This window comes from Chrysochloris asiatica, unplaced genomic scaffold (genome assembly GCF_000296735.1).
Source record: "Chrysochloris asiatica unplaced genomic scaffold, ChrAsi1.0 scaffold00034, whole genome shotgun sequence".
NCBI lineage: Eukaryota > Metazoa > Chordata > Mammalia > Afrosoricida > Chrysochloridae > Chrysochloris > Chrysochloris asiatica.
Genome location: NW_006408552.1, coordinates 23,514,058 through 23,527,327, shown reverse-complemented (window position 1 = coordinate 23,527,327; position 13,270 = coordinate 23,514,058). Strand labels below are relative to the sequence as shown.

General features: G+C 46.6%; 1 protein-coding gene across 1 annotated transcript in view; it reads right to left on the bottom strand.

Moving 5' to 3' along the window:
* KIAA0556 (KIAA0556 ortholog) overlaps positions 1-13,270 on the bottom strand; it is a 255,125-nt gene that overhangs the window by 204,835 nt on the left and 37,020 nt on the right. The window lies entirely within an intron of this gene.

Sequence of the window (13,270 nt, the reverse complement as noted above, 5' to 3'; positions counted from 1 at the left end):
CCCAGAAAAGACAGAGACGATAAAATAAAACACAGACAGCAAGTGCCAAGCCAGGGTCTGAGCAAAGGGAGAGGCCATGTGTGACTGCAGAGCCAGAAAGGGCCTCTGAGGATGTGGCCCACCCAGTTCTCTCCCACCCCATGTCCAGCCTATGCGCATCTCACGAAAAAGACTGCACATCCAAAATGTGACCTCTCCTCCATGACCCTACCACCCTGGCCCAGGCCCAGGCCAAGGCCCAGGCCCCTCACTACTCTTGCCCTCTGCATGCCAACAGCAGCCAGGGGGCCCCTCTGCTCAGCCATCCTCAGCCACAAGCCACAGACCCTGGCTCACCCCTCTGACCGGCCAGCTGTGCAGACCTTCTAGCTGTTGTTCAATACACCACCTCACCCCCATCTTGGGACCCTGGATTCAGTATTCCTTCTGCTTGGAAGCCTCAGAGATACTGCCAGCTCAGTTCCAGACCACCGCAATAAAGCAAGTATTTCAATAAAGCGAGTCATATGAATTTTCTGGTTTCCGAATGCATATAAAACTGACGTTGGCACTTTACTGTAGTCTATTAAGTGTGCGGCAGCAGGATGAAAATGTTTGAAATATTGTGAGAACTATCAGAATGTGGCAGGAGACAGGATGTAAGCACACGCTGCTTGAAAAACACTGCTGATAAACTCACTTGATGCCGCGTCGCCACAAACCTTCAATTTGTAAAAAACACAACTTCTACAAAGCACAATAAAATGAAGTCTGCCTGTGGATACCCAGACAACCCGCCTCCCTCGGGACTGAGCTCAGAGCCCACCTTCTCAGCAAGGCCTTCCCTGATCAAGCAGTCTCAAACGACAAGCTGCTGGTCACTACAGTGAACACGAAGAAGAGATCAAATGGCACAGTGCGCCCATACATACACTCACTACCACTCCCAGTCTCCCCACTGGCACAGTTCCTACTGTATTACATCTTTCCTTTATTGATGGTCCCCAGCACTAGAATGAAAATTCCATGAAGATGAGCCCTCGGTTTGGTTCACCACTGTCATTTAACTAGTACACGGCCGGCTGAGTAAGTGAATGTTGGTTGAGTGGGTGAATAAATGAGAAGACATTAGAGCACGGATTTGAAAGTTGAAACATTTGTGGGCAACAGAAAAGGAAAGGGCAGTGCAGACGACAGCATCGGCATGTGCAAACCCAGCCTACTGCCACTGAGTCATTTCTGACTCATAGTGACCCTGTGTAGGGTTTCTGAGCCTGTAAATGTTTACGGGAGCACACAGCTTCATCTTTTCCCAGCGAAGCAGCTAGTGGATTTGAACTGTTGACCTTATGGTTAGCAGCTCCTGTTTATCCTACAGTGTCATCAGGGTTCCTGTATGCAAGGCTTACTGCTGCTATTGTCAGGTGCCATTGAGTCAATTATGACTCACAGTGAGTGACCCTGCATAGGGTTTCCAAGGAGCAGTTGGTTGGTGTTTATCTTACAGCATTACGCCACGACTCCATGCAAGGCTCTGTTGTTGTTATGTGCCATCAAGTCTGTATAGAGTTTCTGAGGAGCAAATGGTGGGTCTGAACCACCGGCCTTGCCATTGAAACCGACCTTGTGGTCCGGTGCTTATCCTACAGCGCCACACCAGGGCTCCATGCAAGGCTTAGAGTCACACAAAAAAGCATGAAATGTTCCTACACTTACCATAAGTCGGATGACCTGTGCTGAGGAGGTGAGTTAAATATAGTCAAGAGTCTAAGGAGTGGATGTGACGTGAAAGCAAAGTCTTCATTGTTACCACAGTCAGTCTTATCAGCTCCGTCCCTAATGCTGACTCCAGAGAAGGTGTACGAGTCTTTCAATGTTATATTATTAATTCTCTCTGAGGTGGGGAAAAAAAAAAACTGGAACTGGAAAAAAATACTACGAATCAGTTATGCTTAAGAGCGAGCACTCTACAGAGTCTACATTTCAGGGATCACAAATTCCTCTGAGGCCAGACGATCAGAATTCTCCTCAACTGGCCAATGCCTGGTCTGTATTAACGAGAAGCTAGCTTTTCAGCCTTGAGAATGTTGGGGGCCTAACCTTGCACAGTGCCAGGTCCCTGCAGAGAAGAACAATAACATACTGTGATTCACAAAGAGATCAGGAGAACTGCTGTTTCTGGGGGCAGTGCTAGTTCAGGGAGCACAACTCCTTTGTGTAACTCAATCCCCCCAGAGCTCGGCATCTTTGCTGAGGCATGCAAATGCTCCCGTTTCTATGGTTGAGTTAGCTCCTTAGGCTGCCTTAACCGACACTGCTTCTGCTCTCTGTTGATTTAATTCCCACGATAATCCTCTGTTTCAGCATCACTGTCCCATTTTATAGACGAGGAAACTGAGGCTTTGAGCAAACTGCCTGAAGCCCACAAAGCCACTAAGTGGCAATAACACCCAATCTTTCTGTTCTGGTTCCCTTTGGAAAGCCACTTCTCCTCTGCTCTGAAGCCGGGTGCTAGGGTGAAAACAACACTTCCTGTACAACTAAGGCAGACACATGATCAAGGCCTGGCCAACCAGTGTTTATCTTCCTAGATATGTGATTGGTTTAGGGCTAAAAATACATCTCAAGCCAGGCCAAAAGACTCAATTCAGGGACTGGTTGAATCTACTAGAAAAGTCCTATGTCTCTTCCCCCATTCATACTCACTGATAAGGACAGAGAACTACTGCTGCCATTGTTGCTGTATGCTGTCAACTGGGTTCTAACTCACAGCAATCCTAGATAGGGTTTCCGAGAGGGATGGGTGGGTTTGAACTGCCAACCTCCCAGTTACCAGTCCATGCCTATCCTACAGCACCACACTATAGCTACTAGCACCCCCATAAAGGAACGAGCTATTTTTTACTGCTGATTAGTTATGAGCACCCTTTCATATTCCACAGAAGCTCTGGTGGCACAGTGAATGAAGCACTCGCATGGGAACTGAACCCAGCTGCTCCATGGGAAAAAGATGTGACCGTCTGCGTCTGTAAAGATTTACAACCTTGGAAACCCTGTGCTCTGGCCTACAGGAGCGCTGTAAGTTGGAATAGACTCCAAGGCAACAGACAGGGTCTGGTTTGGGTCCTCCGCGTTTTCCATGGAGTGTGACACCTTCTGAGGGGCAGAAACATCCACGATGGAGACAGCCTGGATCCTTTCCCAGCCTCCCATGCCCAGCTGTGCCTGGAGCCAGCACCCTCTTGGACTTTTCAGTCACATGAGACGATAGAGTCCTCCTTTCACTCAGGCCAGTGTGAAGTGTGTGTGTGTGTGTGTGTGTCACACCTGAGTGGGGCGATATTCAAATCTGTCTGAACCAAAGTCTGTGCCATGGCTGAGGGTCCAGAAAAGTATTTAATAGAGGGTTAAATGATACAACAATGAACTGAATGATGGCCCTAAATTCCAATAAAACAGCCCTGCTAGCCTAATGAGTGACGAGTTGGACTCCTAACCCTAAAGGCAGCAGATTGAATCTACCAGCCACTCCACACAAGAAAGATGAGGCTTTCAGCTCTCATAAAGATTTACAGCCTCCAAGATCTAAACAGGGTTGCTATGAGTCAGAACTGACTCCACGGCACACAAACACTGCCATCACCAAGCCCCCACTAAGAGGCAATCCAAATGTATCTCATAGTACAAAACTCCTACTCATCCTTCAAAACCCACCTCATGTCACCTCCTCCTCTTTCCCAGTGATTCTGTTCTTTGTATCCCAACATTGCTGGGATCTGTTAGTTGAAAGAAAAATATATCATTTGGGGCCTATTTTTTTCCCCCAATGCATTTTCTGACGTATCAGATGTATTCCCATCCTCAAAAAGGTCACAATAAATACTCGGTATTCAAAGTGCTCACAGAGCTGATGGAAGCCAAGCAACAGACGAAACCAACAATTCATACTGCCCCCTAGAGGTGGTGTGCAACACAGTAAAATAGAATTTCTCACCCCTGGGTTAGAAGTCCCAACAAAATAACAAGTATACATAAGGCAGGAGTTCTAGTGTGGCACTATGGGGTAAAGCACTGGACCCCAAGGTACATTGGAACCATAAGGTTGGCAGTTCAAAGTTAGCAGCCATTCCTCAGAAATCCTATACAGGGTTGCTATGAGTCAGACCCGACTTAACGGCACCTAACAACAATAACAACAACAATATACACATGCCATGGACTCCTGGTGTGTCACTGTAGGATCAGTGCTGGACTACGAACCACAATGTCGGCAGTTCAAACACACCAACTGTTCCTTGGAAACCCAAACACTATGTCAGAACAGACTCCATGGCATTCAACAACAACATATGCCATATGGCTAATCAAAGGGAGAGTTTGCATTATTTTGTAAATCCTTTAAACTTAAGTTATTAGTATCTGAGGAAAGCTAACAAATGCTCCCCACCTAGATTGTCTAGTAGAGTCCAAAGAAATCAAAAGAGTCCTTATAAGGGAAGGAAAGGGAGATCTGACCCTAGAGGAGGCATGTTAGAGCAGCATGGGAAAGACTCAGAGAGCCAATGAATGTAGAAGGGGGGACCACAAGCCAAGGAATGCAGTGGCTTCTAGAAGCTGGAAACAGCAAGGGAACAGATTTCTCCCCTAGAGCCTCCAGAAAGAGAACAAATCTGCCAACACTTTCATTTTAGTCCAATAAAATGGAGTTTGTGTTTCAGATCTCCAGAGTGTGAAATGATAATAATTTATAATCACATAAACACATAAATTAGTGTTGTTTTAAGCCCCTCTGGTTGTGGTCATTTGTTATAACCTCAATAGGACACTGGTCCTCTGTCCTCCCCAACTGTTGTTACTGTCCTGTTGATTTCTGCTCACGGCCACCCCGGCTGTTACAGAGTAGAACTTCTTCACAGGGGTTTCTGATCTACCATCTTAGGGGAAGCAGGTCACCAGGTCTTTACTTCTGAGTGGGTTTGAACTTCCAACCTTTAGGTTAGCAGTGGAATGTAAAACTCCTTGGAAACCCTATATGGGGTCACTGTGGGTCGGAACCAACTCGACGGCACTTAACAACAACTATGTGGTTACGAATCGCTTTGCGAACCTTAAGGTCAGAGGTTCGAAACTACCAGCTGTTCCACAGGAGAAAGATGAGGCTTTCTGCTCCTGTAAAGATTTACAGCCTCAGAAACCCTGTACAGGGACGCTATGAGTCAGAACTGACTCCACGGCACATAACCACCAACCACCACTATGTACCTGTGTCTACTGCTTCGGGTATGGACCTAGACATGGTATGATTTGGTTTAGGGTTTGGGGCTATCAATGCAAGTTCTAGAATGCAGATTCCCTGGAGGGCTCTAGACACAGTATACTGTTATAAACCAAATGTTTTCTTACATAAATGATAGGGAATAACTAGCATTTTATTCTCAGAAATGTTTTCTTGTATAATTGGATATGTGAGATAAATTATCTCTTAGTCTAGCAAATTTAGAAGTATTTCTACTTTCTTTTAAAAACTTGAATGAGTCTGATTTTTAAAGGAAACTTTACATTCCTACTATAAATGGAAAATCATGATCTCTTGTCATAAATAGAAAGTAACTAGACATTAAATGGGAGGCCCAGTAGCTATCAGGAGGAATCAGTCTCTGGAGAACGTCATCAAGCTTGGGAAAGTGGAGGGTCAGCGTAAAAGAGGAAGACCCCCAAGAAGACAGCCGGATACAGCTGCCACAATGGGCTCAAACTAACAACCATGAGGACAGTACAGGACCACACAGTGCTCTGTTCTGTTGTGCAAAGGGTTGCTATGAGTTAGAACTGGCTCGACAGCACCTACCAGAAACAAAGGGTTCAATGCAGCTCAGCCGAGCTGCTATCCAACAGGTGGGCAATTCAAACCACCGGAGTTCATGCAGAGAAAAGACTTGCTTCCGGAAAATGTTCAGACCAGGAACTCTATGGGACAGCTATTCTCAGGCATTACAAATCAGAATTGAGTTAACGGTACACAGTAACACCAACAATTAAGACATCAAATACGTACCAACTAAAATAGCCACCTACAACATGGCAGAGGTATGCAGCCCACACTATCTGAAATACGGAGGCTAGGAACTTTCACATTCACGCAACTCTGTGAGGTGGGCCAAGATGATTCGTTTTCCAAACTCATTCACTCAGTCAGTATTTGAAGAACACCTACTCTGGCTGAGTCCTGATCTAGATGCTGGAGACACAACTAAGTCTCTGTTAACCCAGGGTTTGCATTCTAGAGAGAGGAGACAGAAAACAGGAAGGAAAAGATAAGGAATGGAAGGTGGACAGGGGTACAGAGAGGTGACTGGAAGGACGTGAAGTGGGTACAGCACACATATTTGGACCAAAGAGCTTCCCAGGTGGGGGGAATAGTAAGTGCAAAGGCCAAGAGAAGGGCATGGGCTCAGCAGGCCTGAGGAGGAGCTGGGCCAGCGTGGCTGGGAGGGCACACACCAGCCAGCAACCGTGGTAGGAGGATCTGAGGCAGATGTGACATCATCTCATTCAGGTACATTCAGAAAGACTGAGGAGGGTCAGCACCTTTCCACAGCACCTGGTTGGAAGCCCAGGCTGGTGGGGAACATCGCCTATGACTCTTACGAAGAAGACAGTGCCACCAGATTTGCTGTCCCAGGATGATGCTATTTGAGACACTGGTCAGAGCCTCCCATCCTAAAGGACTGCCCACTTGGCCTGATGGGAGAGGTGAGGCTCTAACAACATGCGCAGACTGCCTCCATCCACCTGCTATGTTTCCATTTCACAGGCCCTCCCTGTAAGCAGGGATCTGCAGAGGGGCCCCTTCCTCGGCGTATTCAAGAAGGATGCCTTGAACTCCTCCTATGGGTTGGGCACAGCGTTAAGGGACAGAGACAGAACCACTGCCCTGTCTGGCCTCCTTTCTACCCCCAGCCCACTCCTATTACTGAAGGCCACTGGATTTGCTGTTTCCCTGGAACGTTTCTTCCTCTACTTCAGGTCTTCAGTGTGGTGAATTCTATATTATATGAACTATATCTCAATTTTTTTAATTGCCAAAAATTTTTGGAGCGATGATTAAAGCATTCACCACATATAAATGCTTAGAATACCGCCTGGCATACAATATGTCCTGGCAAACTAATACGGATTAGAAGCACAATGTTCCTAACTGTGGTGACACAAAATAGGGACTCATCGTGTGGTCCTGAGGCACTTTATACCACAAAGGAATGCCCACCAGACACACGTGCAAAGAAGAGATGGCAGAACTTTTTTCTTAAGGAAACAACCTTCCTTTCCCCCTGTAGCACGTGGCTGGGTTAAACTGTGGCTAGGAGAGCAGGTGACTGGAGGTGTGGTCTGCCTGAGAGAGAGGCTGCTCTGCCCCCTCAGAACAGGTGCCAGGCTAGTGATGATCACCATCTTGGTTGTGACAATCACCCACCCTTGAACGCTTCATCACAGAATGGTATCAGTTTCGAGGCAGAAGACAGGATCTGGAACGTCAATGGAGAGTCAGGGGCCAATGACAGCCGAGTTGTTCTGCTCTAATAAAAATCGCATTTTTATGTCTTGACTGATATGTCTGTCAAAAGGGGCTGACTTCAAGCTGGTGAGGAGGTCTAGGAATAGAAACTGAGAACCCAGGAAGACAGCAGGCATGCAGACTGTGAGAGAGATGGGGTTTCAACTGAGCTGCTCTGTTTTCAGGAGAAAAGGACGGGATGAACAGGAGAGATGCTTAGCCTCAAACTAGTGTATGTCTGATCTGGTCCTCCCAGCCGAACAGCAGCCCGCAGCTCCCATGGCTCCCAGCCTCCTGTTGCCCCTTCAATCCACTGCTCTGCCAGCACATTTTGCTCTAAAATACAGGGCTAGGTGGCTCCCTGATGAAAAACTTGTCTTGGCTGTGACAATAAGTTAACAGAGGCACTTCTGGGAGCCAGGTTGCAGAATCCACTAAAGCAGGACAAAACTAAACCTTGTGCATTATCAGTGTGCTCTAAGCCAGTTCCTTCACTCTTGGAATCCACCCTAGAGACTCACATTGTTGTTTAGTGCTGTTGAGTCAATTCCGACCCATAGCGACCCTGTATAGGGTTTCCAAGGAGCAGCTGGTGAATTTGAACCACCTATCTTGTAGTTCAAATGGCTTTGAGTCTGACGCATTAACCCACAGCGCCACACCAGGACTCCATAGGTCTGCTCAAAGTGGTGGTTGTTGTTAGGTGTCATCTCATAGTGATCCTCTGCCCAAGAAAAGGAAACACTGCCCGGTCCTGCTCCATCCTCACAATTGCTGTTATGTTTGAGGCCATTGGTGCTGCCACGTGGGTCAATCTGTCTCATTGCGGGTCCTCCTTTTTTTTGGCTCATCCTCCATTTTACCAAGCAAAATGTCATTCTCTAGGAACTGGTCTCTCCTGAGCACATGCCTTAAGTGGGAGAGACAAAGTCTCCACATCCTGTCTTCCAAGAAGCATTCTGACTGTACTTCTTCCAGGAAAGATGTGTTTATTCTCCTGGCAGTCTGTGGTACTTTTAATATTCTTCTCTAACACCAAGGAGGAATGTACAAAAGACTGGTTGAAAACCAGAGCTACGAACTGGTTCATTCCAGCTCGATTCCCAGCTAAGAATTTGCCTTTCTACCCCAGATATGTTGTTGTTGTTGTTGTTGTTGTTGTTGTTAAGTGCAGCCAACTTAGTTCTGACTCATAGTGACCCTGTATAGGGTTTCCAAGGAGCGGCTGGTGAGTTTGAACCAACCTTGTGGTTAGTAATCCAGTACTTATCCTACAGTGCCACCCCAGAACTCCACTCCAGACATACTGAATCAGAATGTACAATTTAACCAGGTCTCTAGGTGATTCTCAGGTATACATATTCTTAAAATACAAGTTCTAAAACAAAATCTGAGAGTTCACAGTGCCTGGCCATGTAACCAACTTCATGAGCTAACCCTGAGGCACTCTATACCACAAAGGTCATGTCACCTGAAATCCATGCAAAGAAAAGATGACATATTTTTTTGTAAATTCTCAGCAGGGAGTCTATCAGGGATGAATTATACCCACCCAAAATGTACCAGTGTGGCCGGACCATGATGCTCATTGGTTTGGCAGTCACGGAATGACTCCCCACAAAGTCACCTGATGTGACAGACACAAGGTTAAGGAAGAGCTGCAATGCCCTTGTAGTCCTGGCATGGCACTGTAGGATAAGCACTGGACTGCTAACTGAAAGGTCAGTGGTTCAAACCCACCAGCCACTCCTTAGAAACCCTACACAGGGTCTCCATGAGTTAGAACCAAAAGGCACTTAACAACAGCTGTAATACCTGTCATTCCATCATAGCCCTGGTCTAATATAAAGCAGTTTCCCAAGGCTGGGGCCCGTGACCCACTGCCATCCAAAAAGAAGAGTCAGGATGGAGCGCAACCTTTGGGGTCCCTGTACTGTGAAGCTCCTAGATCCAGGGCATGATTGGTGCCAAGACACATGGAGATCTCCAAGGACTGCTGGGCCTACGGAGGCTGAAAGGAGACAAGGACCTGTCCCCAGAGCTGACACACACACACACATACATCCTTCCATTAGAGCCAGAACTTGGACTTCTAACCTCCTGAACTATGAGAGAATAGTAATTTTTGTTAAAGCCTTCTGCTTGTGGTATTTCTATTGTAGCATCACTAGATAATTGAGGGGAGACCTGATGTGGCACTGCAGAATAAGCATTGGACTGGGAACTGCAAGGTTGGTATTTCAAATCGACCAGCTGCTCTCAAAACCCCTACACAGGGTCGCTAGGAGTTGGAACTGACTTGATGGTACTTTTGTACCATCTAACTAAGGAAGTGTTGGTGGCACTCTTGGTTAAACATTGGACTGCTAACCCCAAGGTCAGCAGTTCAAACCCACCAGCTGCAATGCAGGAGAAAGACGAGGCTTTCAGCTCCTATATTTACAATCCTGGAAATCCTACACTAGGTCACTAGGAGTGGAGTCTGACTCAAAGGCACGGAGCAATATCAACAGATAACAAAGACAAGGGTGAACCAGAATGAACTGGTGGAAAGCCTTGTTGAAAAACAAACTTAATGCCCTCTAGCTGGGAACGGGAGAAACAACTGGTAGTCTATCTGCCACTGGGACTCTGAGGGTGGCACAAATAGTTAAGCTCTCAATTACAAATCAAACGTTGGCAGTTCAAAACCATCCAGAGGCACTACAGAGCACAGGCCTGGTGAGGCATGCTTATAAAAGTCCCAGCCTTGACAACCCTTTTGAGCAGTTCTACCCTACACGTAAGTCCTAGTTCATTGCATAATGGCTGGGGTCTTAAAACCTGGCAAGCAGCCTTCCAAGATACAACAACTGATCTCTATTTGCCTGGAGTAACAGAGGAAGAAAGAGAGAGCCAGGAATAGAAGGAGGAAATGGAATGTACAACTAATGAACCCCATGAACAACTCCCTCCCCTGTGTCATGAGACCAGAAGAACTGCCCTGCTACCCTTACTGAACAATTACTATAGAAGAATCCTGCTCAAATGCAGAAGAAACTTTGAAATTCTCCTGGAATCCAGAACTTCTGGCGCCACTGAGGCTAGATGAACCTCCCCAAAACTATTTCCCTGAGACAATCTTTAAACCTTAATTAAACCTTAAACCAAAAATATGCCAATGTTTTAAACAAAACAATTGTTGAGCTCAGTCAGTAAAGAACATCTGCCTTGAGCACTAAGCATTGTGCTTTTATGAATTATCTATATGGAATCAAAGGACCCTGGTGGTTCAGAGGTTCAAACACTCCACTGCTAACTGAAAAGTCAGCAGTTCAAACCCACTGGAGGAAGATGTGGCAGTCAGCTTGCATGAATTTCAGCCTTGGAAATCCTGTGGAGTAGTTCTACCCTGTCCTATAAGAATCCACTCCAGGGCAATGGGTTTGGCTGTTCGTATATGGAATCAAATCGACTGTGAAAACTGGAAAGACTAGATGGCAATCCCAGGGGCAGTGAGTTTCTGTTCACAGGGGAGGAAGCATTTGGAAAAGGAGAGTGAGGATGTTCACACAACTTGAAGAATGTCAAAGTCAATGAATGATACCAGCAGAAGTTGTTGCACAGGTGTATGTTTTGCTGTGTATATTTCAGTAACAACAAAAATGGTCCCACAGCTCCCACTTCACTTAGAAGGAAAAGGCTAACTCCTCAGAAATGGTCCCAAAGTCCTACAGTCTAGCCTTTCCCAAGTCCCTGCCCCTTTCTTCAGTCACACAAACCTCCTTGCTATCCCTCCTCCCCGTCAAGGTTCTGCCCTTGCTGTTCCCTAGGCTGAAATGCTCTTCCCAGAGATTTGCATGGCTTGCTTACCCCTCATAGTGAGGGTTTCCCTAAGCACCCTTCCTCCCTTTACCCAGCATTCCTTTCCTCCCTCCTTCCCTGCTTTATTTTGTTTTTTTGCTTTGACACCCTGTGTATTTTCTTTTGGGGGTTGGTATCTGCCTCCCACTACGAAGACCTAAACTGAGGGTACGGATTTGTGTCTCTTGTGTTCACAGCTGGATCTCCTGTATGCCTACATGGTAAATGTCTGTCAAGTAAATAAACACATGCGCACACAGTGTTTTCTACACTGGCTCTGGTCTGCATCACCAGCCTCCATGGCCCCCCACTTGTCTCCACTATACATTCTTGGCTTCAACCACAATGAACTGGTCTCTTTAACAGCTGTATGAACATGTTTATGTGACTGCATCTGTTCTCATCTGTCGGTCCGCACCCCAATCCTGCCCTTACTCCCAGCCATTGTACAAGCTTCCAAGTCAGTTCTGCCTGAAACCCTGGCCCCTCTCCTTGCCCCTATCCTGCTGGCTGAGTTAAAAGTTAAAAGTCCTATTTTCCCCCCCATTGTTTCACAGTTAATAAGCTGGTATCTGAGTCCCTGGGTGGCACAACTGGCAGAAAGTTTGGCAGTTTGAACCCACCCAGAAGTGCCTAAGAAAACAGGCCTGACAGTCTGCTTCTGAGAGTTCACAGCCTTCAAACTACGAAGCACACTTCTCCTTCGACGCACATGGGGTCATCCTGAGTTCCAATGGCCTCAATAGTAACTAAGCTAACAAAATTGCTGCCATCTCTAGAACTCTTTACTCCGTGGTGGCCACTGTGACATCAAGACCACTCACTGAATCCACACAACAACCAATAAGCACAGAGAAACTGGGAGACTTACGCAGAGTCTCTCTCTCACTATTCCAATCAGGTGGTTCCACTATGCTGTGAGTCCGTGGTGGCCGGAGGCAAAGCATATACCACATCACCAGAGAAACACACAAACTAAAGAACCAGGATCAGATTTCAAAACTCTGGGTTCCAGAGCCCTGGATTAGGGCTGACCATGGTGATGGCGCAATATGGGCCCTTGGGCTCCCTGGCCAGAAACCCTGACCAGTCCTCACCACCACCATTACAAAAGTCACCCAGCGACCATGTGGCCCAGCACCAAGGAGCATTCCTGTCAGAATGTTAACAAGATGCGCTCCAGCAACAGACACCATTAGAATCAGGTCTGGCTTCCTCCACTTAACAGCTATGTGACTCCAGGCCTCACTTTTCCTTGTAAAACAGGCAGCGGGACTCTGGACGTCGTCACCCTGACCCAGGAGGGTCACAGTCAAAGCCTCATCCTGACAGTAGGCACCTGATTCACGCCAGGCCAATCCTCCTGGGAAATTTTGATGAAATGTTCTGGGAGGATCTGGCTGTGTTCTTGAAATGGGGAAGTGAACTCAGAATTTGCTGGTGCAAATGAATTCTTGTTCAGTGAACTGAGAACGGAAAAAGCTGGTTTATGCCAAGTGAGAAGAATGAGGCAGAGGGATGCAGAGATAAGAAGTCTTTGTAGAGAGGTCCTCCTGAGACTCAAAGGACCCGGGCATTGATCTTCTGTTCTTGACACCTGACACCTCCCTGCCCTTGGGTTCTGTGAGGCAGGTTCTCTATGGCACCAGAAAAAATAATACAGCTCTCCCCTTTCTGTTAAAGCTGTGCTGAGTTTGTTTAGTTTTTTTTTAACCAAGTCCTAAGATCATCTGAAGAACAGATTTGATACATTAGACACTAAAGACAAAAGACCAGAAGAGTTGTGGGATGACATCAAGAACATCATATAGGAAGAAAGCAAAAAGTCATTAAGAAGACAAGAAAGAAGGAAAAGATCAAAATGGATGTCAGAAGAGACTCTGAAACTTGCAC